Source organism: Panthera tigris, chromosome D4 (assembly GCF_018350195.1).
Source record: "Panthera tigris isolate Pti1 chromosome D4, P.tigris_Pti1_mat1.1, whole genome shotgun sequence".
NCBI lineage: Eukaryota > Metazoa > Chordata > Mammalia > Carnivora > Felidae > Panthera > Panthera tigris.
This window is the reverse complement of record NC_056672.1, coordinates 28937831-28962688: the sequence shown is the minus strand read 5'-3', so window position 1 is coordinate 28962688 and position 24858 is coordinate 28937831. Positions and strand designations below refer to the sequence as shown.

The 24858-nt window shown below is 41.9% G+C and overlaps 1 protein-coding gene across 6 annotated transcripts in view; it reads right to left on the bottom strand.

Moving 5' to 3' along the window:
* The window catches only part of AOPEP (aminopeptidase O (putative)), a 340077-nt gene that overhangs the window by 24433 nt on the left and 290786 nt on the right, over positions 1–24858 (bottom strand). The window lies entirely within an intron of this gene.

Below are 24858 nucleotides of genomic sequence, written 5' to 3'. Positions count from 1 at the left end.
AGGCAAGGAAAGAATGTTTTTATACAACATAAAAGCAACAAAAACTAATTTGTGAGCAAACGGTATTTGTGAAATCCAAGGAAAAATGTCTTTATTCACAACTGAACTGCACGCAATGCCTAGATCAGCCTCTATCAAAGAGCAGCACTCAAACAAAGGAGGAAAAAATTAATCTCAGATACATCTTATAGGAACTGAAAAATATCCATTCTAAAGTCAAGGTTTTAAAACTATTATGAATTCCATTATTCTCCACATTAAGATGCCCTCCCTCCTTGCTTGCACCCAGATAATCCCTGTCAGCAAACTCGATCTTCTCGGTGTGCAAGTCAATGCTAGATCAACAGCATGTTCATACCACCACCTGGATGTTAATCCCCACTTTCTGTTACTTTAGAAGAAAATTTAAAAACCATTGGCTTCTCTAGCTACCTTTCTGCCTTTTTGTCTCCAAGTGGCACTCCGCCCTACCCTTACTCCCAAACACCACATACACTTGTCCAAAATGTATGGGGAGGAACATCAAGCAGCCTGCAAGCATAACATTCACCAGGCAATTCCACAAGGAAAGCATTTCTTGTATTTTCTCACTATGCCCTTCTAAGTGATAATAAAACTCCCACTTTTCCTACAGATAGACACAGAAGCACATCACTTGATTCCTTGGCATTTGTATTTTATAGCAGCACTTCATCTACCTTAGAGTCATGCTGTGGATCCTCTCTCAGGCTGACAGGATCAGAACAAGGTGCCTTCAGCAAGAATAGAGGGTTACAACCAGCACTGACCTGTGAGGTCCTGTAGGAAGACTCAAAGAATAGCTAACACTTCATTTTCTTTCATTATTAAGTCATGTGCCTTTAAGATGTGCTAAGGGATCAAATCACTACGTAACAACAAAAAGTAAAAACGCCAGTTTTTCATTCTTTATAGTTTCAGACACGAGACTTTTATATTTTCAAAAAATTTGTTTCTAAAACAGCCCAAATCCAGGACCACCAGCCTCTAGGGAGCCTCCTCACCCACCAGTTCACACCACGAGCAATCTCCTTAGGCCCTGCATGTACCCAGGCTCTGTCAGCCCTCCTTCCCACCCACAGCATGCTGCAGCTCCCTCTCTGGATCCTTCCTTCCCCATTCTAAGAAGGCTCTTCTCTAGTAGAGGCTAATCCTTCAGCACTGGCCTTGAGTACAACCCCTCACAGCACCTTAGGTCAACTCCTCAATTGTCCTCCTGCATTTGAACCCTCTTCAGAGAGCTGGCCTTTCTGCCCCATCAGGGTTCCCACCCCCTCACTACTTTCCTTTACAAAGTGTGCCCCAGTGGCCCCCACCTGGCGGTGACCTAGCCTAGCATCTGACTCTGTGGGGGCTGTGGAGGGGAGAGCCCCAGACTGACTGAGGGGCCCATCCAGCCCTACACTCCTTCCCCCCAAAAGGCACTCTCAAAACTGGTCCATAGCACTTCCACAGCTAGCCAACACCAGGAGCGATGGCTTCGTGTCGAGGCCACTCTGGATACAGGAAGAGGGCTTCTGGGGAGGGCCCACCTGATACAGCATAGAACACTACTCATCAGCTGGGGGTGTGGGACTTGTTCGCTAACTAAATACAGCAGAAACTAGCCCTGCCAATTTGCAGAGTTACAGGGAAGGAAAGAGCAAGAAGGAAAGCATCTCCTTATTATGTGCACACACGTACAAAGACGCCTATTGTTACAACTCAAGTCTGGGATTTGGTTTAAAGTACAGAGACCCAGGGAGGAAAAAACCCTTGAGTAAGACGAGTCGCTTGGTCCTTAACTTACCCCCAACTGGGTTTAACCAACAAACACAACTCCAATTTACAAATGAAGAATTACTAACGTGAATCTATCAAGATACCTGGATTCACACTTTTATATCTCTTGCAGTTTTCTTCTGAGCAGAAAGGTCACACATCCACACAGAAACAAAACCACAAGGATCAGTGAAAGCTTTTGTCCTCTCCAAATTTTCCTCAATGGAAAAATACTTAAAGCCAAGCCCCCTGCTTTAAGACAGACGTTGGAGATGGATTAGGGAGAGGTGTGTGTGTGTGTGTGTGTGTGTGTGTGTGTGTGTGTCAAACCTTCAGGGCTCTCTAATACATTTCATTTCCTCTAACTGGGGCGAGGCACAGAGCAAGCTGCACACCCCGCCAGGGAGCGCCCCCTGCCCCTGGCCCCTACTGATGAGAGAGCCGGCAACGAGGGCCCACACAGAGACTTGAGACCATTCCTAACACAGGGAGATCTGCGAGTCCTACACTTCGGGATGGACTCTTCTAGAAGACTCTCTCTTAGTAAACAACCTGTAGCCGTCTGGCTTTCAGCTGCAGCTCTTCTAATTCACCAGGAAAACTGTAGTTTCTAAACAATGGGAAAACTAGAGAAAATTAGTAATCAAATGCTACTTTAGTACACAGACAATAAAACTGATCAAAGGTCTTTCATTCACAAGTAAACGTGACATAATTTTTTTACATGACATTACAGACCTTGAAGCGACGATATTAAAGCAAAGATGTGGTAAGTTGTTCACTTTAATACAGCACATTTCCCATCGTAAAATCAACATTTACTCCCCGTAAAGCCACCCTACAATGAGAAAGAAGCACTACATAAAAAAGCGAAATGTTTTGCACAGCAGTTCAGAGCTCACACACCAGCCAGTGCAGTGCTGGGCACCACCGGTCCGGCAGCTGGCACGGAGCAGTGGGAAACGTGGCGTGGGTCACTCCACTTCCACCCACGTACAAATCAAATCAGATTTCACGTGATTTCTATGCCAACCGTGCTTTAACGCAGCAGTGCTGACAGCTTCCGTTGCACTACGAAGTAATTAAGAAAAATAAAGTACGTGTTTCAGAGCGTTATCTCCTGAGAAAGCAGCTCTAAACATTCTGAAAAGAACTTGCCTTTACTTCTGAGGGTCTAATGGTGCTTACACCCACAGTTCAACAGTGACAAGAATAGAAGGTCCTTTCCTTTTGCACAAACAAGGAATTCATGACGGGGTAATTATTTTTTCCATAGGGAAACTGGCTCGGTATTTTAAAAATTCAACTGCCACAGAAACTCCGACAAAATAAGACTATGGGGTGCCCGAGTCATGTGCATACTTTGTGTGCAAAAGAGAACTTCACAGCACTGTCAAACTTACTCAAATACAAAAAATAAAACGGTAAAGGGAGGTCAGTCAACACAAATGCTATTTGTTAAGGATTTAAAAGTCTGTGTTCTTATTTTAAAGAGAAAGGATTCCATAATTGCTAATTACCCAGAAACATACAAAGAAAAAGGAGTCTACCTGGTATTTTCCCAGTCAACTTAAGAACTGAGGCAAGCCACACAACTCGGAATGGTTTTAAAGAGTTTCCACATAGGCTCTTGGAAAGAAAATATGAATTTTCCTAACCCACCCTCCTAGTCTACAAGCAGCACAAAGCAAACAAACCCTGACTCTTCCAGAAGCCCCTTACTGCTGTCACAGGGACATCACTCACTCCTGACTCCCAGAGGACCACCCACGCAACTGAGCCCCTCCACCATTTCTTCCATTAGCAGGATGCAGAAAAGGCCAGCTTGCCTCCTAGATCAGAAAATGTCACCAATGCGTCTCACTACTGACCTTCCAGAGGCAGGAACCGACACAAGGAACCCGGTGCCACCAACGTCCAAGTCCCACCGCCTGCACCCCTTCAAAAGGAAGGCACCTCCCCTCCCGGCCCAGCTGGCCAGGCTGCAGCCGCACACACGAAGGAAGTCTCTGAGAGGCTCCCAGGCGGGGAATGAGCCTGGGACTAAGGCAGCCACCGACTGACAGTGGCGTGAGTTCTATTATTACCCCATTATCACTCTGGATCTGTGCCTAAATGAAGCATGCTTCCTCCCTGCTGCCATTTCCTTTTATCCTGGCTGGAGACTAAAAGCGGATCAATGGGGGCAATACATATGATGTCACTTCAATTTACAGCAACAACCTCCCTCCTTCAGTGTGTCTGAAATACACAGAAAGATCAATTCTTCCCAAAAATGGTTAAAAAATGCTTAGGGAGCATTCTTCTTCCAGAAAAGCATTCTCTGCTATATTTGTCTATGTTACTACGGCAGGAACTGTTTACACTGAACAAAAACAGAAGAAATGGGGGAGGGAGAAAAATCTCAAATTCTCCTGTATGCTGGAGACTTGCTGGCTGAAATTCAACAGAAGCAGGGTCCAACCAGAATTGAAGCTGTTGACCTTTCAAAGTCACAGGCTCTGGGGCATAGGGGCACAATAGAGACAGCAGTTCTCTGGCCTTTGGATTAAAAAGGTAACTCATAGATATAAAAAGTCATTTTTGTAAGATTTCTCCACAAGTCCACCAAATTCCTTTCCATTCTTCCCAGAAAACTCACACCACACTACATAGCCTCAGGAGTCCCCACAGTCCAGAGCAAGAACAACAGTGCCCCTTCATGTACTTTTCTCACTAAGGGCAACAAGGGACTGACTACAGGACACAAAGATGGAGACTTAAGTCAGCTTTCAGACAGTGCTCTGACCCCAAATGAAACAAAATAAACAAAAATCTCTAAGTTGTATAAATTTTCGTAAGATGATTTTTGGAAATGGGTAAAATTAAGATATACTAAAAAAAAAAAAAAAAAATCCTCAAACCATAAATGCTCCCTCTCTACAACCCCAAAAGACACACAAAATCATAAGAGTATCAGAACCTTGGTGAAGTTGACCTTATAGACTCCAGACACTGGGCAGGACTATGGTCTTCACATCATTAGTATATAATCTTCCTTCATCTGTCACCTTTTTTTTTTTTTCCAGTTTATTTATTTGAGAGAGAGAAAGGGCGCACACGTGTGTGTGAGTGCATGTACGTGCGTGCACGTGCATGAGCAGGGGAGGGGCAGAGAGACAGAGAGAATTCCAAGTAAGTTCCATACTGTCAACGCAGAGCCCGACACAGGTCTTGATCCCATGAACTGTAAGATCATAACCTGAGCCGAGATCAACAGCAGATACCCAAATGATTGAGCCACTCAGGCGCCCCTCTGTCACCTTCTTAATGATAAACGTTGTTAGCTGACAAAAATGAATTATGTAATAACATTTACACAGGAAAGTCTCTGCCTAAGAGCTTTTATCAACTAAAGTATCATGATAGAATTAAAATATTTCTAGTTTAAACTGGTAACTTCTGTAGAGGAAAAACAATTGGCTTGAATTTCTGCTGAAAAACTAAAAACAAAGCCTACAAAAGAAAAACCATCCCCTACATGCTAAAGCAAAAACTGAATACATTTTAAAGAACTGCCAAATTTAAGAAAAGAAGTCATAGTTCATATAATATTGGGGACATGAACTTGATTTACCAACAAATGAAAATCACCAAATAATTAAAAGCAAAAATAATTTCCTTCAAAATAAGAAAGCAATCTATCTATAAATAAAAATTCATATAGCACAGTTTTGATTGTCAAACATCTTTAGGGAGTAGGTCTGTGGTCAAATTTTAATAAGAAAATTTAAGCAGAAGCAACTATTCATATAATTCATTTCACACCAAAAAAAAAAAAAAAGCGTATTTACTACAAAACAAAAATACAGTAACTCCCCTCATACACATTTCTTGCCATCTTACCACATTACGGGAACAGTTCCATCTTATTCTTTTTAACAGCTGCATACTACTCCATTATGTGGTTATATACCATGGCCACAATCTGATGTACAAAACCAGCTGACAGTTCTCATGATAAAGGTATTTGCATGCTGGACTTTAGGGGGTCATAAAATCATATGCAACTAGAATTTTGAGTTAGAAGCTATTACTATGTACAAGTTAGGAACTCTAGCTCATAAAACACACGCACTTATTCAAGACAAAGACATCAGTTATTCAATACAATATTATTAATTTAAGTGAGACAATTAATTCCAAGGAAACAAAAAGATTTCTGTTAAAAAAAAAAAAACTGCAAATGCAAGAAAAGTTAGAAGTATTCTCTGATACTTTCAAGTGTTCCAAATTCTTTAGAAAGCTTTATGAAGCCCTATACTGAGCATGCCACTGTTGTCATGGCAGAGTGAATAGACTGCATCACTTAGGAATTTATAGTTTCTTCTTCACGAGTGAGGATTTTTTTGAGAAGCCTAAAATTCAGATCAGGAATGGTCACCCTGTGGCCCCTTTGGTTACTGATTTGGCAGGTTCCTGGGTAGGGGAAACAGACATAAAAAATCCTAAGCACTCTGGTAAAATTCTGGTAATTTTCAACGTTGAGTGTTTACAAAGATTTCTTTTCCAAAATATATAATGCCATAAATGATTAACGTACATGTTTATAAAAGCTGTGAGAGGATTGCATTTTATGTAGTTTAAATAACAGGCTTTATGTCAGCATATAGCCTGGATAATACTTTTATAAAAGCTGGTGACATTAAGTTAGCACATGAAAATGTGACTCTTATATAACGTGTACACATGAGACTGACTTACGCCAGTAAATTATATCAGATACTATTTATTTGCTAATGATGGTGTCTGTTTTAGTCTCTGTGGGGTCACTTTTGGAGGTACTGACCCCACCCATGACTCAAAAGTACAGTACGTGAACTGCCTGGTCTTGGTCTTTTCCCTTTTTTCTGCCTCCCGCTGAAGCGAACCGTTTTTCTTAAGTCAAAAAACATTTCCCAATTTACTTAATAAAGAGAAGATCTACTTTATGAAGAAATTCAATACAGCAATCTAATCTAAGCACTGAACTGCATAAACGATTGAAGCACGTGCTCTAACAAAGCCTGCACCTGGAAACTGGGGGCTTCTGTGAAGAGGTTCAGTCAGTACAGGCAGAATCTCTAGCACGAGTGTCACAAGAAACCTGTTGGTAACCCTCTACTCTTAGTCATAACGACAATATTTGAAAATAACCCAGATCTCAAAAGTTCTGATTTCAACGTTACTATATAAAGATGAATGCTAGCACCGTTAAATATAAGACGTTAGTTCTGTGCAAGCCAACGGCTAGAATTCTACAACCTTGAAATGCTTTCTGTATATAAGGCATTGCATCAAACAGCTGCACGCTCAGATTTTTATGTTGTCATTTACAACACAGATGAACTATCAAATACGTTCAGTTTTTTCCAAGAGAAAAAAGCAAACAGTAATTTCATTCAAACCGAGAATTTTCTTCCCATCTTTCTCTAACTTCCTGTATTACCCCTCAAATGTCAAAATCAGATAGTCTGTGGAACATTATTTATTACAAATTAAGTACTTTAGTAAATAATAACTGTATCAACTTTAATGCCTCTTTGTAACATTTGGTTGAATATATTTCATGTAGCCCTATGTTCCTGGTAAAGAGTGATCGATCTATGTAACATGCACAAAAGGTGTTCATAAGTACAAATATGTAACCCTTAGGAACATTCAGTCTAAAAACATACTTTTTCCTCTAAACAAGTAGTTAGCAAAGGGGGGGGGGAGAAACTTAAGTTACTGAAAATATTCTCTTCAGTATTTTATGGACAAAAATAAGATCCTTATAAGTTTAATAAAAGAATAGCCGAGTTCAAACAAAACTATATTTTAACTTCCGTAAAAAGTCTAATAAGGCAACTCCTTTCAGACTGGAACCGACAGTGCTCATTTATTGCACCATCTACCCCAGGCCTGACATGCACATGTTTATCAAATTTAAACAAAGGACTTAATGTACAATGTAGTAGGTGGAGTAACATAGTAAAAATGATGGCAAGAATGGTTGTCAGTCAACGATTTGGTGATTTAAATCTATTACAAAAAAACTTACAGCTACAAATGAAAATTCTAGCCAGGAGTGATTCTCATGTCTAAACTAAAACAAATCCAAAAAATACAAACATTCAAATACATCAATTTAAAGAGTTTTTTTTCAAGCATTCTGTATAATAATAGACATAGTAGAGGATTCTTAAACGGTACAAATGCCTCTTCAACTGTAATCGACTGTATTCACTGAAATGATGGCTCTGTAATGTTCTTAAAGAGCTAAAAAGTAAGTTACGCTGTATGAGGAATTGCAATAACCCGTTCTGCTCTACGTGCAAAAACTTGATAGCATCTCTAAGAGAAACCTGCCTTTTGCTTTCCAGTCTCCTTGTTAAAACTTGCTATTCAAGATTTTTTTTCAAATTAGAAAATTACCTGCCAAAAAGAAAGTAAGCCACAAAATCATTTTAGAGACAATGATACATATGAACAAGACTTTAAGGTGAGAAAGAAAACAAGAAACAGGAGGAGGGAGAAACCAAGTCAACCACTGGCCTCAGCTTACAAACCGACTCAGGCACAGAGGGACACACACATTGGTGTTTTTAAAGTGCAGAACGTAATTTATAAACCAATTTCATCTTTGGGTGTTTATTCTGGTCTAGAATGCTCACATTCCATTACTGCTAGTTCCTGCCCTTTCTTCTTCCCAGACATGTAGTCAAAACAACAGAAATATTTTTTATTTTAAGTAGACTTTATTTTCTAATATTCTTTCTATATTTTCTACCAAATTCAAACTAAGCATGAATTTAGCCACATGCCTACAATGTGTTGCGGTTTCTGTCATGAAGTTGACATGACACATATCCCTAGATATATGTATAGCCAACCACAAGTAAGGAGGCATTGTGGGAGTGGGAGGCAGACAAGGGTGGGGAGCCAGACTGTGTGAATGACTCTGGGGCAATAAAACAAAAAGTTATTTTTACCTAATAAAAATGCGTTGAGAGTACAGTTCAATGGACTGTCCAATGTCTCAGGGTTATTTGACAGAATTTATATAAAGCACACGAATCAGATTTCACTCAAATTCTGTATACTTCTGGATTCAAGTCCAGACATTTTATATCCACGACTAACTCTGAAAAGTTTTATGAAGAATAAACGATGAACTGGTTAAGGGTCACTTTGACAATTACAGCAATTCGTATTCTTGAAAAAGATATGGACTTAAGAACTTCAAGAGAAAGAAAGGTAGAGAACAAGTTTCACGTACTTTCAAGAAATGTTTACTTCATTTTTAACTTCTTTTCCCCCTCCTCCATATTAACACCTGAGGGAAGCAACACCCCTAGAGGTCAGAGCTCTGTATAAAGAGAAGGGGATGTCTTGTGGTTGCACATCATGTAAGAAGGTGAAACAGTGAATGGGAAACAACAATAAAACCACACGGACACCATCGATGCCAGATTTGTTCACACCAAGTTGCATGCTCTGTACAAATGGTCAAGTAATTCACAAATTAATGTACTTCTCATCATAGCAGAAACTATTCCCAACTGAACAAGTAGATTAAAATAGTAAGCTTAATAAAAACGTTCTTTTGGAGCAAAATACCCACTTTATCACTAGGAGAGTTCACACACTTATAATCTTAAATCTACTGTGAGCTCCAGCTGGGACTTGAGGCTCGCCGCCCCCGGGGGGCAGCCTGAAGCTGATATGGGAACAGGAAATCTGAAATGCGGCCCTGTTTCCTGCCATGGAAATATTTTCTCATCTGAATTCAAGTACTGGAAAGTCAATCCAACAGAAGTAAGTCTTCAAAGATGCAAACAGATACTAACCATGGATCTAAAATCCTGGTAGGTCAGAGACCTTTCTAATGCGTGTTGGCACGAACATGATTAAACCCCACAACGTGCTTTCTAGTGGTAATCTAAAATCTCAAGGATGTGCGAGTTATCCTTAATAGATTCCTAAAGAAATTTCATAAAAATTGTTTCAGATTTTCCTTTATTTATGTATAATGTGCTCATGTAAAAAAAATATCAATATTATTTTATTGGAGTAATACATTTTAATAGCACAGAACAACTCTTGGAAGTTACAGAACATGTTAAGACATTTCTAAGTTTTCTGTTTATTTAATTTCAGTGGAAAATAGTCCATTGGAAAAGCCAACTTTCCCTTCCCCCTAGTATCCTAAATTATCTGTATAAGTTAACTTGGAATTTATCTTTACAAAAAAAAAAAAAAAAAGAGATTTTCAAAATTTTTTCTTACAAAATTAAAACTAAAAAGAACTTAAAAAAATATTTACTCTCAACATTTTAACACAATTTTTGCTACTGTCATTATATCAAAGTTACAACACACCAATCATAATCTACACATTCTATATCAAAGTGAAGCTTGACTTATTTAAAATAAATTAATTTGAAAAAACAGTCCTCACAGATTCCCCCAAAAATAAAAAAGAAAAACGGATACACATACTTTTTTTTAATGACTAAATGCAACCTTACAGGTTGAGAACTATTTCTTCGCTGATGTCACAACGTAGGGTCTCATCTCAGAACTTTGTTAAGGAATAGTTGAGACACAAATAAAAAACAGGTTGCTCCTTCCTGGGCAACCCAAACAAACTTCTCTTTAGAGTCAATATTTAAAATGCAGGTTTTTAAAAATTGTTTGTGGTCAGCTGCCCAGCATTAAGTCTACATTTCCATCCAAGAATGCCTGCTAGGAATTCAAAGACCAGAACCCTTCTTGATCAGCACACACCCTTGACAGAAGAAGAAAAAGGAGAACAGTTCTCTAGAGACTAAAGTTACCCTGTAGAACGTTTCTAAAGAAGGCTCCAGCCAGAAGCAGTAATTTTTGTTACTCCTTTCCTGATGGATTTGTCCTTTAAATGAGTTTTCTTGTGTGCATCCGAACACACTTGTTTACCTGGTCTTTTTTCCTTGAAGGCTTGGTGAATATAACACACCAAAAATTACAATACCGACGCAGAGGCCATGGAACACACTCTGAAAGTTAAAATGTTTACAGCGACTTACAAAGGCAGGATAACAAAGGCAACAAACAGCCCGTCGGAAGCCCCCTACAGCATTTCTGAAGGCAAAGGAGAGCTCCCATTCACACGGAACGCTATCACCATGGTGGTGGGAATGCAAACTCCACAGAATGGGCTGCTAGCTGTCAGCAAATAAGGGCACGATTATGAAGCAGAACGAGTAACAGTAAAGCAAACTTGGCTTTCTTTCCCGCTAAAGCTCATCTGGTGGAAAGACTGAGGTTAAAAAGAGGCAAGCAAGAAGGGATTTGGTAGAAGGGGAAGAAACCACTCTAATTCTCCTAACGAACACCACTTGACGGCCCGGGCCCCCGCAGCTGTCAGACGGGCCGGGATGCGGCGGGCGGGGCCGCCGACCTGCCGGGGGGAAAACGTCTTACTTACTGAGGCTCCTGTCGGGACGTGGGCCGGAGCCTGGAGTCCGCGCCGACGGGTCCCGGCGCCGGCTGTTATCTCCCGCGGCCGCCCCGCGCACCGCCTCCGCCTCCGCGGCCAATCCCCGGAGAGGCCGGCCGCCGCGCCCCGCCCCGCCCCGCCCCGCCTCGCGCCGCCAGTCCGGGCCCGGCTCCCAGCGCTCAGCGCCCCGGCCCGGCCACACCCCTGGCCCCCGCCCCGCCCCGCCCCGCCAGTCCGCTCCCGCCCGGTAATTACTCTAATTAGAAGTCTTAGTCTCAGCAGTTAAACAATGTACGAACCAGTCCCAACACAGCCTGCAATTCAAGTGGCTTTGAGAACAAAGGCAATCATAGCTGTAGCAATTTTTCCCCTAATTTATAGAATGTGAAGACTTTCTCTCTCTGAACGTTGTACTTAAAAAAAAAAAAAAAAAAAAAAAAAAAAAGTTTAACCTCTGGTATACATGCCCTTTCACAAAGATATCAGCATTTCTGTGGAAAAACACCAGCACATACCAGCTACATGTAACAAAAGAAAAAGAAACACCCCCGTTTCGAACAAATGAATATTAAACTTGTAAGTTTGATCCCTCCTGCAGAACCAACGTTCTTGGATCACTTGGAAATATGTAAGATGTACAGAGACATGGAAGGACTGTTTTTCTAACAGTTTATAGATTATATGAATGAAAGGGAAACAAACTACACGGGGCATCTTTCTAGCAAGCAATCTGCACAATTCTTTACTAGTACCGGTGAAGGTTGCTAACTGTTCATACTAATATTGGCAGAATGGCTACCTTCCTATCCAAGGGAGGAAAACACCACAGGATTGTATCCTGGGTGCAAGAGCAACAAGCTTTAATGCCTAATGACTGGCATGTTCGCCAGAAACAACCAGAATATTTCAACAGCACACAAGAGGCCAGTCTTTTTTCCAATCTTATAGCAATCCCAGTAGATAAAGGTCACCAGAACAGATTCCAACAACAAAATCAAACACTGCAACTACCATCAACTACAGTAACTATTTCAAAGATTGGGGGAAATGTATTTATCAGGAATAAGGCATTTCTCAAAGAGAGACATACTTCACAATAAAGTCAAAAAGATAACATGGCCCCAAACCCAAGGAACTCTCAGGAAGGGATGTGATCAGGCCTGTTTTCCCTAGAAAATTATAATAGCCCATTCACAGCTTTTCTGGGTATTAAACTCTTTGTGCTAGCTTAAATGTACACTGGAATTTTCAGGACGAGTAAAATTATAACCGTAAAGTATGTGTTAGAAAGACTTTAAAAAACATCAAAAACAAAAAAGCCTTTCTTACTTTACTTTCTAGTACTAATTTGATCTTTAAAGCAATGTGCATCCATTTTAGAAGAATTACTCAACAACTTAGAAGTTTACGTGAATGATTAAAAAAAAAAAAAAGGCAATGAACTATTGGAGAAATAAAAGCAACCACTACAAAAATGTTGCACAAAATAGGGTATATGTCTCAAGTCTTTCCCTTTCATTACATTTTTTTTCCCCAAACACAGATTTTAAGTTTTTCAAAATTTCAGGCATAAGTACAATTTTCAGTTCCACTCCATGCATTTACCAGGATATGCCTGAAAGTTTCTCCATTTTTAAATGAAGGAAATCTTAACTGTTCACATTATGAAACACTAATTTAGTGCCTTAGTTTGTTACAAAATGTGATTTTTGTTTAGCAGCTGTTTGCCTCTCTAGATGTTAATTAAGACAAATACCTGAACACAACTTAGTTTCATTGTAGTAATCATTTAAAAAGTTAATCTCTTTTAACAAGGAAAACAACTAATTCCAAGTTAAAACAAAGAAACAACTAAAACCAAATGGAAACACTTTCAAATGCTAATGTGCCTACCCCGTTTAAAAGGATAAAGCCCTGAATATAAGATGATATTCTTAATTAAACACTTAAAGTAGATCAGGTGCTTGGGAAATACATAGAAAGGACTTCCCAACACTTGTTCTGCAGATGAAATAAACATAGTGGGCAACTGAGAACCAACACAGGGAGAAACCTCTTTCAGAAAAAAAAAATATTTCCCCCAAAACTTATCCTTCCAAAATTCCCCACTGAGCCAACATCTAAATATTTAAATGGCTTTAAAGTCTTCTTTAGCTAAGCCAATCTCTTTGCGTACAAGACAGGACAGCCTCCTTTAAATTAGTTAAGGACATTAATATGCTTTTCAAAAGTGTAAGCACGTAAAAATCATTCAATATAACACTTTTTTAAAAGTTTGTTTGAAAAATCCATGTTATCTTCCTTCAAATAATAAACATAAATATTCTGCAATAAGAGACAGAAAAGAATAAAAAATTTTTACAAAATATACCAAAATGACTCATAAAAGCAAACCTCTAACAGCCAAGTACCCATGCTATCAGCCTCATCGCTGACACAAACTTATTTTAACATTTATTTTTAAAAGCAAAAAGCTACTGTCGATTAAGCTATTAGTCAAAGTTGCAATTTTGCTTTACATTGCAAGGTAAAGAGCAAGAGTTAAAATAAAATACACATACCGTCCTGAAAGTATCTCCACCTAAGGCAGAGTTCTCAACATCAGAGATTTCATTTCTCGTTGATTCCAAAACTATTTGCTCAAGCTATTATTATAATTACCATTTCCCCCTTTGGAAGCCAAATCAATAGCCCTACTCCATGAAATTGTTATTTATTTGGGGGGGGGGGGAGAAGCAGTATTTAGGAAACGTTTGCTCCCCCCTCCCCTTCCTAAGCAGAGCGCTGTCCTCTGAGGGCCAGCACTGCGAAGCCACCTGCGCAGCACCCTGCGCTCCCACCTCTCTTCAAAGCGGGGTGGGGTGGGAGTGGGGGGGGACACCTCTCCAAGGGTTTTCAAAAGCAAGTCCCCAAACGCCAGTATCAATTCCACAGGTCCCGCTGGACGATGCTGCCCGAATTCTACACGTCTCGCTCCACGCTGTCAACCAACTTCACCTAAGTTTAAAACCAGGTAGGACTACACTGACATCTGTCCCCGAGCACATTTGTCTCTGAAGCAAAGAATGACCTAAGTTAGAAAGCACGGGGACAACAAATTATGAAGGGTGGAGGGGGGCACAAAATTAAAGTACCTAGCTCCTAGGAGCCTACGGCTGTTGCGTAGAATCAATGCGCGAATAACGCTCTCCGGTTACGAAGCCGAGACCCTGGGTGAGCACGCCGGATGCCTCCACGATACGCACAGAAGCCTTTTCGCCGGGAGAACCGAGCACCCAGAGTCCACCAGGAAGGCGCAGTCGGTCCCCGCAGGGAAGAAGAAGAAAAGGGATTTAGGGAATCTCTGGGGTGCCCAAATGCCTGGATCCGAAGCCCGGAGCACCCCTAATACAAGAAAGTTTCAACCAAAGCAAGTCGTGTTGGCTCTGGGGCCCCACCGGCCGCGGTTCGTCTTCCCCCACCCGGACCCTCACGCGACACGAACCGCCAAGCCCAGATAAAGTCCGCTCCCGCGCCAGTGTCGGCGCGGCCTCGCAGCCCGAGAGTGGGCCCATGCGCCGCAGGGGTCAACCTACCGAGAGCGGGTGGTGGGCGGGCTGCCGGGGCTCTCACGGAGGGGGCGGTGTCCTGGTTCCGCGCCGGCCCCGCCCCCCCCCCCTCAGCCCTGCAGGTGTCTACCCGGCCGCGGCACCCTCCCGCACCTGGCTGCACCGGGCGGGGCGGGGTTGCGGCTCTCGCCTGGTGCAGGCGGTAAGACTGCCTTGCCTCTCTTTAAACACGAGCGTCCTTTTCCTCCGAACACAAACAGCAGGCAGTAGGGGCGCCTTCAGCGGGCGAGTCAGAACCCGGGTCTACTTGCCTAATGACCTTGGGCGCAAACTGCGAGTTCCATTCTCGCATCCCCAAAAACTCTACCCAACTCTTAAGGGTGTCAAGAAATACTGGCCAGCGCACTTCTGGGCTCGTGACCCACTTTGGTCCTTGGCGTGAATTTACAACGGCCCACCCTCCTCCCTCACGCTCCCCAAGAACCAACTGTGCCCACAAGGAGACAAGGAGCGTAGAGCACGGAGTGAAACCAGTGACCCTCCCAAAGTTAACCACCAAACGTGAACCAAAGCAGCTCTTCATTCTCCCTCCCTCCGTGGTTTGTAGCGCCTCCCGTTGTGCGGGCCCCAGGGCCTCGTCAGGCCTGCGTGACGGCATGGATCTGGATTATAAACCCATGTTGCCCAACCCCACCGGGCAGGTGAGTGTCGCTTACGCACAACTCTGATTCTGGCCGCCTCTTCTCTCTGTTCTCTGACACAGTGACCTGTATGCCCCAATGTGTGTCATTCAATACGTTCATTTCCAGTTCCAATCCTCTCAGCCGGTCAAACTTTCTTTGCAAACTGATATGAATTGCTAATAACCAGTCCCTCTGCCTGGAATGCCCTCGGATCCCCCTAATCACTTTTCAGGGGCTACCTTTTTCAAGAACCCTTCCAGAAACGGTTTGTGCTTCCTGGGTTTTATTCTCTCACCTATTCCCACGTGGGTAGTCCCGCTCTGCCGTATAACAGAACTGTCAGTGCTGCTGTGCACACACGGAGCTTCTGAGCTCCTGGAAGGGCCCCCGGAGGTCTTTTCTTTCAGTCGCCCCACCCTCAGCACCCAGCACAGCCAACTTACATGATTCGGAATTAATGTAACCTGACTTGCAGCAAGATCAAAGTTTCAATCTTGTGCCCATTAGCACTGATTTTAGCAACTAAAATGACGAAAATTTGTTAAAACAGGATCAACTTTAAAACAGAAATTCAAAGATAATTTTTTTCTTTAAGCCTTACACCATTAATTTCACAGGCAAAGAAAGCCATTACAGGTAAATGTCATATCTACTTCAGGGACATTTTCTACTAGGAAGCTGTTGACAGCTTAACCACTGCAGCTCTGCTTTATGCAAATACAGATGGCGCTTTTCTCCCAGAGAACTTCACACATCTGCTATCTCAGTTGATTTTGCCATGGCCTTGCAGACATGGGCTCACACCACACAGGGCCTTCAAAAGAGATGACTGGGGCAAGGGCCCACAGAAAAGCCACTTACACACAAGAAATGCACACAGTGCTTAAAACTATGTAAAACTTTTACAGATGTGAGCACCAAAAGGATCTTTATAGTGCTAAAAATAGAGTATCCTTGTTTTTTAAATAGAGTATCATTTTCATTGGACATTCTCCTATGAAGTGGGGTGTTAATGACAAATTATAACAAAAAATTCACAAGACAAAACATGATTAATTCAATTATTCTCAAGTCAATGAAACTATAATTGGATCATTCTTTTGAATAGAGAAATGCCATTTCCCCCCAAACTAAAATTATAAATATGTGTATGTCACACTTAAAGTGTCTTTATATTTACTAGTTGACATTAGATATTACAGTAAAATAGAAACCCACTCAAGCTAAAAATAAAGATCTTTTTATTTATTGGTGTTACATACCATGTGTGTTCATGTACATATATAATTTTTCCAGATAGTACTTACAAGAAACCTTAGTAAGAAGCTATGAAAACCCACTTCTAATACCACACAGCCTGTATCTACTATCCAACTCTATGAACTCCTAATTCACTAATCTCTTACATTATCAATACTCTCTAGTGTGGTAAACAAGATAATGGCCACACCCTGATCCCTGGAACCAGTGAGTACTTTAGGTTGCCCGGCAAGGGAGAGTTAAGGTTGCTAATCAGCCGATTTAGAGCTGGGATGATCCTGGATTACCGAGTGAACCTGATGTAATCACAAGGTCCTTAGAAGTGAAGAAGACAGGCAAGGAAGAGAGAACCAGAGAGACAGTAGCGTGAGAAAGACTGGCCGGGCCTTGCTGGTTTTGAAGATGGAGGAAGAGACCATGAGCCAAGGACTGCAGGGACCTCTAGAAACTGGAAAAGGAAAGGAAGTGGATTCTCCCAGAGCCTCCAGAAAGGCCTACTGACACCCTGAACTTCGCCCAATGAGAATGATTTTGGACATCTTACCTCCAGATACTGTAGGTAATAAATCTGTGTTGTTATAAGTCACAGAATTTGTGGTAATCTGTTACAACGGCAACAGGAAACTAATACATGTGGGTTCTAAGTTCCTCTTAGAATCAACCTCACTGCTGGTTTGTGTTTGGCTCAATATGTGAGGAAGATAAAAACATTCTTTAAAGGCTCTCGGCTACACCTGCACTCTGATCAGTTTCCTCCTAAGAGGGGAGGATTCCTTCCTGGGCCCTCCCCTCATCCCCAAGGACACAGCTTCATAGGGAATTTCAGGCTCGACTCTAGTGGCTGAGAAGTTTGCTGGAGTCGGTGGGCTGAGATGAGAAGAAAGCTGGATAGGGGGTCTAAAAGCCCTTTAGGGTCTGGTTCCTAACTGCTTCACTGCTTTTCTAGTGCCATGGAGGCCAGGGCAGAGCATGTCAATGAAACAAAGGACAAACATGAAACAAAACGCCATGGGCAACCACGTCTTGATCAAATCTAAGAGTGATTCAAGTTAATAAGTAACATAACCCCACCACCTTTTTCATGGCTTTAATTATTACAGCCAGTAAAAAATATTCAGGCCATCCCTGTTTAGTGATGTTTTATTTACCCCTAAAGGCTAAAGTCTTCATTAAAAGCAGAAGAGTTGTGTTCAATTCAACACATATGGTGAGATCACAGCCCAGTTTATTATAGTTTTTTGAAATGTTCACTCACCCTCCCCCCAAAACATATATACACACAATCGAGGAATCTGAACACACAGCACTGCAATTACAATTGGCCCGTATCAGATTTTTAGTACATAATTGATTTAAAACACAAAGTTATTTTTGAATAGATCCCCATGGTTTCTATTTTTCTAGCACAAATCAATCTTTTCCTAAGGCCATTTCTTCCACTGTTCAAAGGGAACAAAGCTGCTGTTGAAGGGGTTTTCCTTTGCCCCAGATGTTTCACTCAGGTGTGCTAAACCTGGCCAAGTTCCGGAATGGCCTGACACCGTGTGGTTGCAGAAGCCAGACAAAATGCCTGAGCTATAAAGGAACAGGTTAAGAGGACAGAGCAATCCACACGTCCACAAGATCAGTGCCATTAATTTCTTTTTTTTTATGGTATACAGACTTTATCACGGAACTGCCCAATTATGTTTTCCAAATTTCACACTTTATGTTTTCCAAAGAGAATTAATGAGCCGTATCTTTCCAGGTAAACTCTTCACTGAGGGAAGAAGTGTAATTCTTTGCCATGTCCTATATTAGAAAAGCAATTGTTTCCAATCATACCTCACTTGGATCAGTGGTTTTTTTTAAATACCTTTGGCTCTCTTTTGGCATTACTTGGTCTGTGAAGCTAAACCAGCAGGAGAGGAGCTGGAATCATTCCAAATTAAGACCCTCCCTCCTGCAAGAGAGGAAGGCTGAGGGGGGGAGGGGTAGTTCTGTCACAAATGGCCTCACCTCCATGAACACTCAACTGGAGGGAGGGGGAAAGCATCCTTACCAGTAGGTGTCTCTTGGAGCACTTGGTCAGAAATGAGCAAAGGAGTCAGATCTCCCTGCTCTTTAATCCCAGGGATGGAGGCAGGTTCTGGAGAAGAACTGGAAAATGTGGAACCTCAGGCACTGGGAAGCAGCCCAAGATGAAACACACTTGGACCTGGGCCTTGACATTCTTCTTTAGAAAAAAGTGCTTATCATGTGGCTGTACAATGGTCTAAATGCTGGAAGCATTTAGCTGGAAGCTAAACTTGGCTTTGTGTTTGACCATCCATTTTTATTAGCAGAATTGCACACCGTGAAATACAGCCCTCCTTCGTCCCTAGTTCTCAGAAAACCATTCCTGATGGCAATGTAATTCTAAAGGGGAAAAAAACCCACAGGAAAAAGAGGCCAGGCATTAAATTTTACAAAGCACAGGAAAGTAACTGATGTTTGATTATGTACGGACGGTTATTCCTATCAATGTAGACACAAGCCTATGGGAAGGGCTTGGGGAAGCAGGGCCCTCTGGTGAAGATGTGGCCTCAAAGCCACCTGACCCCTGTGCTCCTCTCCCCTCCTGAGGTCCTCTGGAACTGAGGAGAAACCGTCTCCACCTGGTGCTGCTTGTGTTCGAGGAGGGCTAACAAGACCCGTGCTTCCTCTTCTAGCCCTTCCTACAAGCCCCTAATGCTATTCTTATTATATTCCCAGAATTAAATTAAATTAAATTAAAATAGCATCCTTAACATGCTTTAGTTCTGTGGGAAAAGGAAATATATCAATCATGTACTAACTTAAGAAATTTAACATCCTGAAAAGTTTTTACAAACTCTGAGAAATAAAAAATAATGTCAGCAATCTTAGTCTGCCGTTACAAGTCACTGTTCTTGACAGTAAATAACACCAGGGGCCATTTTAAAGACTTAAAAATTAATAACATGAAAAATGAAGGAATGACAATAAACAAACATGATGTCCATAGCAGGGGTAAACAAATTAGTAAACTCTTAAGTTGTTTCTATTGTATAGCCTGCCCTAAAGACTTTAGGAGAAGTATTATTAAAGTAAAATGTTGTGGGTTTTCTTTTTGTTTTTAAGTAGGTTTCAAGCCTAGTGTGGAGCCCAGTGCAGGGCTTGAACCCATGACCCTGAGATCAACATCTGAGCTAAGATCAAGATACAGCTGTGTAAAAATATGAATTTATTAACTGTTTCTATTAGTAACACAGTATATTGATTTATAATTTGCAAAGTAGGACTCTTAAACCCGCCAGTGCAGTTTAAATCACTTAATTTTTGTCCTGTGAAAATAAAGATTATCTTGTGGACACCTCCTTTGAATACAGGACAAAATACAAAGATGGCAGGATGTCTGGCTTCCTCACTACAGGAGAGTTTTGAGAGGCACTCAGTGACTTGTCCAGAGGCACAAAAGCTAGAACCGTGCTGGCAGTTCATCCCCAAAGCCTCAAACATTGCTGCTACTAGACAGAAAAACTCTCCTCATAGATCTTAATGTTTATTCTCTAATATTACCTCTCTTTGGACGTTTCCCAACTGATCCACACTCCTCAAGATGCAGACTCCCAAAGTGCATAAAGCATACTGTCTGATCCCCTCCCAGCCATTACACTACTAAATATTTACAGGCACTGGGCAAAACCCCACAGGTGTCCCATTCAACTTCTGTCTGCCCAGTGGATCCACAATAACCCTGCTTTCAAACCTAGGGCTGGGAGTTTCCCACATGAATCTAAACAGTGCCTGGTCTACCAAGATCACTGCGACTGCCACATTTACTGGCAACTTTATTAAACCTGCCTCACCTATAAACTCGCCACGGTTATCTTGAAGTCCAAATCCCCAACACCAACAGTCAGCCACACTGATTCAGGGACTGCTCCTATCATTTCCCTCCCTGTGGCAGTGTAGGCCCTGATCCATCCAAACAGGACTCCGTGAGTCCTGAGAGCCGGTACAGGAAAAGGTAAGATAAGCCAGTATTCAAGAAACCATCCAGTACCCCTTCATGGACAAAACATGCTGCTGTCAATAAAGAGATCTACGACTTCTAACAATCTTAATACAGGACAAATTAAAAATACAGGAAAAGAAATCTCCCTTAATGAAAGAAACCATTTCCATGAGGAGATCCCTTCTCTTGCAGGGGATCCTGGAAGCAGAATACCCACGATTTGTTCGTACCGTAGAAATTTTAATCATTTTGCAACAAAAGGAGTTATTTACAGCTGCTTTGTCTTCACTTCCTAGATTTAACCACCAGAATCTCTAAATAGCCAGGTAGTGGCCTGGATTTGTTTGCTGTAGTTACCAAGAGTTGTGGCAAACAGGGGTTATGTCATTAGGCTTTCTATCATTGTATTCAGGAGGGTTTTTTTTGGTTGGGGAGGGGAGGGGAGAGTTTATGTGTTTATATTCAGATTTAAAATTTGTGCAAGTTGCCTAGAAACCAAAGCACAGAAGAATTCACAGTCTGATGTATGTGAAATTGCAGCTGCTGGAAACAGCATGTTCTCCCAACTACACTCTGGGCTGGGCTCATTCCTATCTAGCTCTGTCATTCAAGGTTGATGGGATCTAGTTTTCCAGAGCGTTTGGTTTAGTTTATACCATCACCTTTGGTATAATGACAGGAATCAGTGTTGTTTTCCACCTTGCTTGAATGTACTTTATTCTTTAGGAAACTTCCGTTCCTTCTCCTGTCTCAGGACAGTACATACATGTAGCTTTACTTTTGAGAGATACAGGCCTTGCACAGAGTGAGGATGGGTGGGTGGGTGGATGGATGGATGGTTTCTCACACTGAAAGCATTCTTCACACCGAGCAACTTTCACCGAAAGAGCTCCATGTATTCTGTACACATCAGAGGTGCCAACATTCCCCGCCAAGGCACCATACTCCTGGTCACATTCGGTAAGTAGGGGCCCAGTAATAATGCTGCTCAGGATAACGATAAATCAGCAAGTGAAGCCAGATAAACGTTCAGGAATTTATGAGCTTGTCTGCCAGGTAATGGGCTACACTATACAGATAAATCACTTATAATGTTGCCATAGTTTTCAGGACTAAGCACTTCCTTCTCCAGGAGCGTCTGAAGGCCTGCAGAGAGCAGCTGAAGAGAAATAAACAGCACTTACGGGCTTTTCCTTTCTAGTTTAGCAAACTGGACGATTTACCATCCTGTCCCCGTCCCTCAGTCATCTCCTGGAGGCACTATGCCCAGAACAAAGATGATGCCTTATTTACTCCACAAACTGAGAGGTGGAGAAGAAAGGTGAATATTCTAGGGAAAAATGCAAGTTAAATTTCTGTAGCACACCGGAATTCATCAAGCTCTGGTGCCCAAGATACGGTGTTATTTTTTATACTATAATCTCAAACAATAAAACCCTGTACAACCTTTACAACCAAATGTGGCAATACTTCTGATGACTTATATGTCCTAAGGACACAAATATTTTCTGTAGTTACTTGTATAGCCTATTATTTTCTATCAATGAACTCTAATCAGCTTTTGGGTAAAATAAGCAAAGGATGACTTCAGAAAAAATTCTTAAGATAAAATAGACACTGATAAAAGAAAATCCTTTCTTTTTTCCCCCCAACTTAAAGGCGAACAAAAAAATACAAAGGTGAACAAATAAATACATTTTTCCTGAAACATCATAAAACAGTTATTCATAACCAAACTACCAATACCGTTCTGAGGTCATGCTGGTAAAAAACTTCAAAAGCCTCTGTAGGCTCTCTACAATCTTCATGCCCACAGTAAGGCTGGAGACACCTCACACATGTGTGATGTTCCAACAAAACAGCGGCATCCAGGTTTCAAATGAAAAGTTTAACAGATGCTACCACTTTCTGCAAGTAGCACATTCAGAATGCGCAACCTGCCCAAACGCAGTGAGCATCTGATCCCCTAACAGTTGAGTTGGCAAGGGAGGGACATTCAGGGCCTGGACTGCTAAAGTGAGCTGTGGCCAGGCTGGGACAAGGAGGTCAAAGGGCTCTCAGAGCCACAGCCCTGCCCCCACCCCGGCTGACTTCCAGCCCTGTGGTCTCCAGGTCAGACGTGGAGCTCCCGGGGCCAGGTTTCCTCCACTTCTCGGTTATGTCACGCCTGGTGACGTCTGCAACAAACTAGTGTTCTCCCCGCTTAAAACAAAAAAATCCCCACCATTCTGGTAGCTGCTGAAAGGAATACAACACCACACTTCTGTTTTTTAAGAGCAAGTAAATACACACGTTTTATGGCCAATTACGTATTAAGCTAATTAGGGAGCAAGGAAAGATTTTTGACAAAAAGATTAAATACCTTTATAAGGGATGAAGGACATTCCCCCACCCTCCATTATGATTCCTGTCATTTTAAGGGTTGCTACTCTTAGAAAGTTATTTAAAATTTAGGATTTTTTTCCATAGGTGACAATTAAAAGCAAGGACCTTGGAACCTGGGTGGCTCAGTCGGTTAAGCGGTTAAGCGTCTGATTCTTGGTTTCGGCTCTGCCCTGGCAGGGCGGGGCCTGCTTGGGATTCTCTGTCTCCCTCCCTTTCTTCCCCTCCCCTACTTGTGTTCTGTCTCTCTCAAAAATAAACAAACATTAAAAAAAAAAAAAAATCAAGTGAAGCCTACCAGACAAATTCCATCTTCAAGAATTACAACCTCAGATAATAAAATCAAAAGATTGTATTTTCATACTTTCAAATAATTAAATTACAAAAAGTGTCCTTCAGAGAAACCAGTAAGATCTTGCAAAAGCAAGCAAGCTCACTGGAAGATTCCAACTGCCCTCGAGCTTAGAGAAGCTTAGGCTTACAGGAAATGTGCACACACAAAATCACAGGTGCATCCTCATAAAGGAACCCTTAAACACAGCAGGATTCTTAAAAGACACCTCAATTACGAGATAGCAAAAATCTGGGGAGATTTAAAACACGAGTATTTGTACAGTCTTTTGTATTCAAGAGAGTTCAGTGTGACCAACGTCACAGGAGCCTCTCCCCGGGGTCTGCAGTCTCTCATTTTCATTTTCTGGATGAAGCATCTGAAAGCATGTGGTGTAGGGGGCGAGTCTGGGTCAATGAATGATGAAAGGGCAGTGCCTGCTCTTACTGACAGACAAGCTATGCTACGCACTGATTTCTTTTAAAAAATGGGGCACCTGGGTGGCTCAGTCGGTTAAGCGTCCAACTTCAGCTCAGGTCACGATCTCGCGGTCGGTGAGTTCGAGCCCCGAGTAGGGCTCTGGGCTGATGGCTCGGAGCCTGGAGCCTGCTTCCCGTTCTGTGTCTCCCTCTCTCTGCCCCTCCCCCGTTCATGCTCTGTCTCTCTCTGTCTCAAAAATAAATAAACGTTAAAAAATATTGTGGGGCGCCTGGGTGGCTCAGTCAGTTAAGCGTCCGACTTCAGCTCAGGTCATGACCTCGTGGTTCATGAGTTCGATCCCCGCATCAGGCTCTGTGCTGACCACTCAGAGCCTGAAGCCTCCTTCGGATTGTCTCCTTTGCTCTCTGCCTCTCCCCTGCTCACATTCTTTCTCTCTCTCTCAAATAAATAAACATTAAAAAAATTAAAATATATATATTGTGTGAATCTGGTGTCAAGGGGATTCATTTTTAAAAATAGCAAGGCACCAGTTCAAAGGAAATTCCTTAGAGAGTTACTACTGCTTAGATCTTCAAGGTGTTCCAACTGGTCCTCAACCTGAGTTAGTTTCTGACTGCTCTCACAGGATGCATCTTTGGGGCAGATTTTTCAAATATGCCAACAATTAATGTCCAGTTTCAGGGAAAAAAATGAAGTGTGACTATTGTTAGAAATGTTTTTCTTCCAAATTATTAAACAAAATGCTAGATGTATAGGATGTCTTCCCGCTTCCCTCCCAGGTTCATAACAAAACCAGAAACATATCAATCAATCCAATCTAGCCTTTAGCAAGAATCACAGCAAGGCCTGCCTGTCAAGCTCCTCTTTCTAGAGATGTGTATTACATCACCGAAACAGTATGTGCTTTCTCTCAGTGTGGCTCATGTGAAATCAAGGACTGTCAGTTGATCAGAATT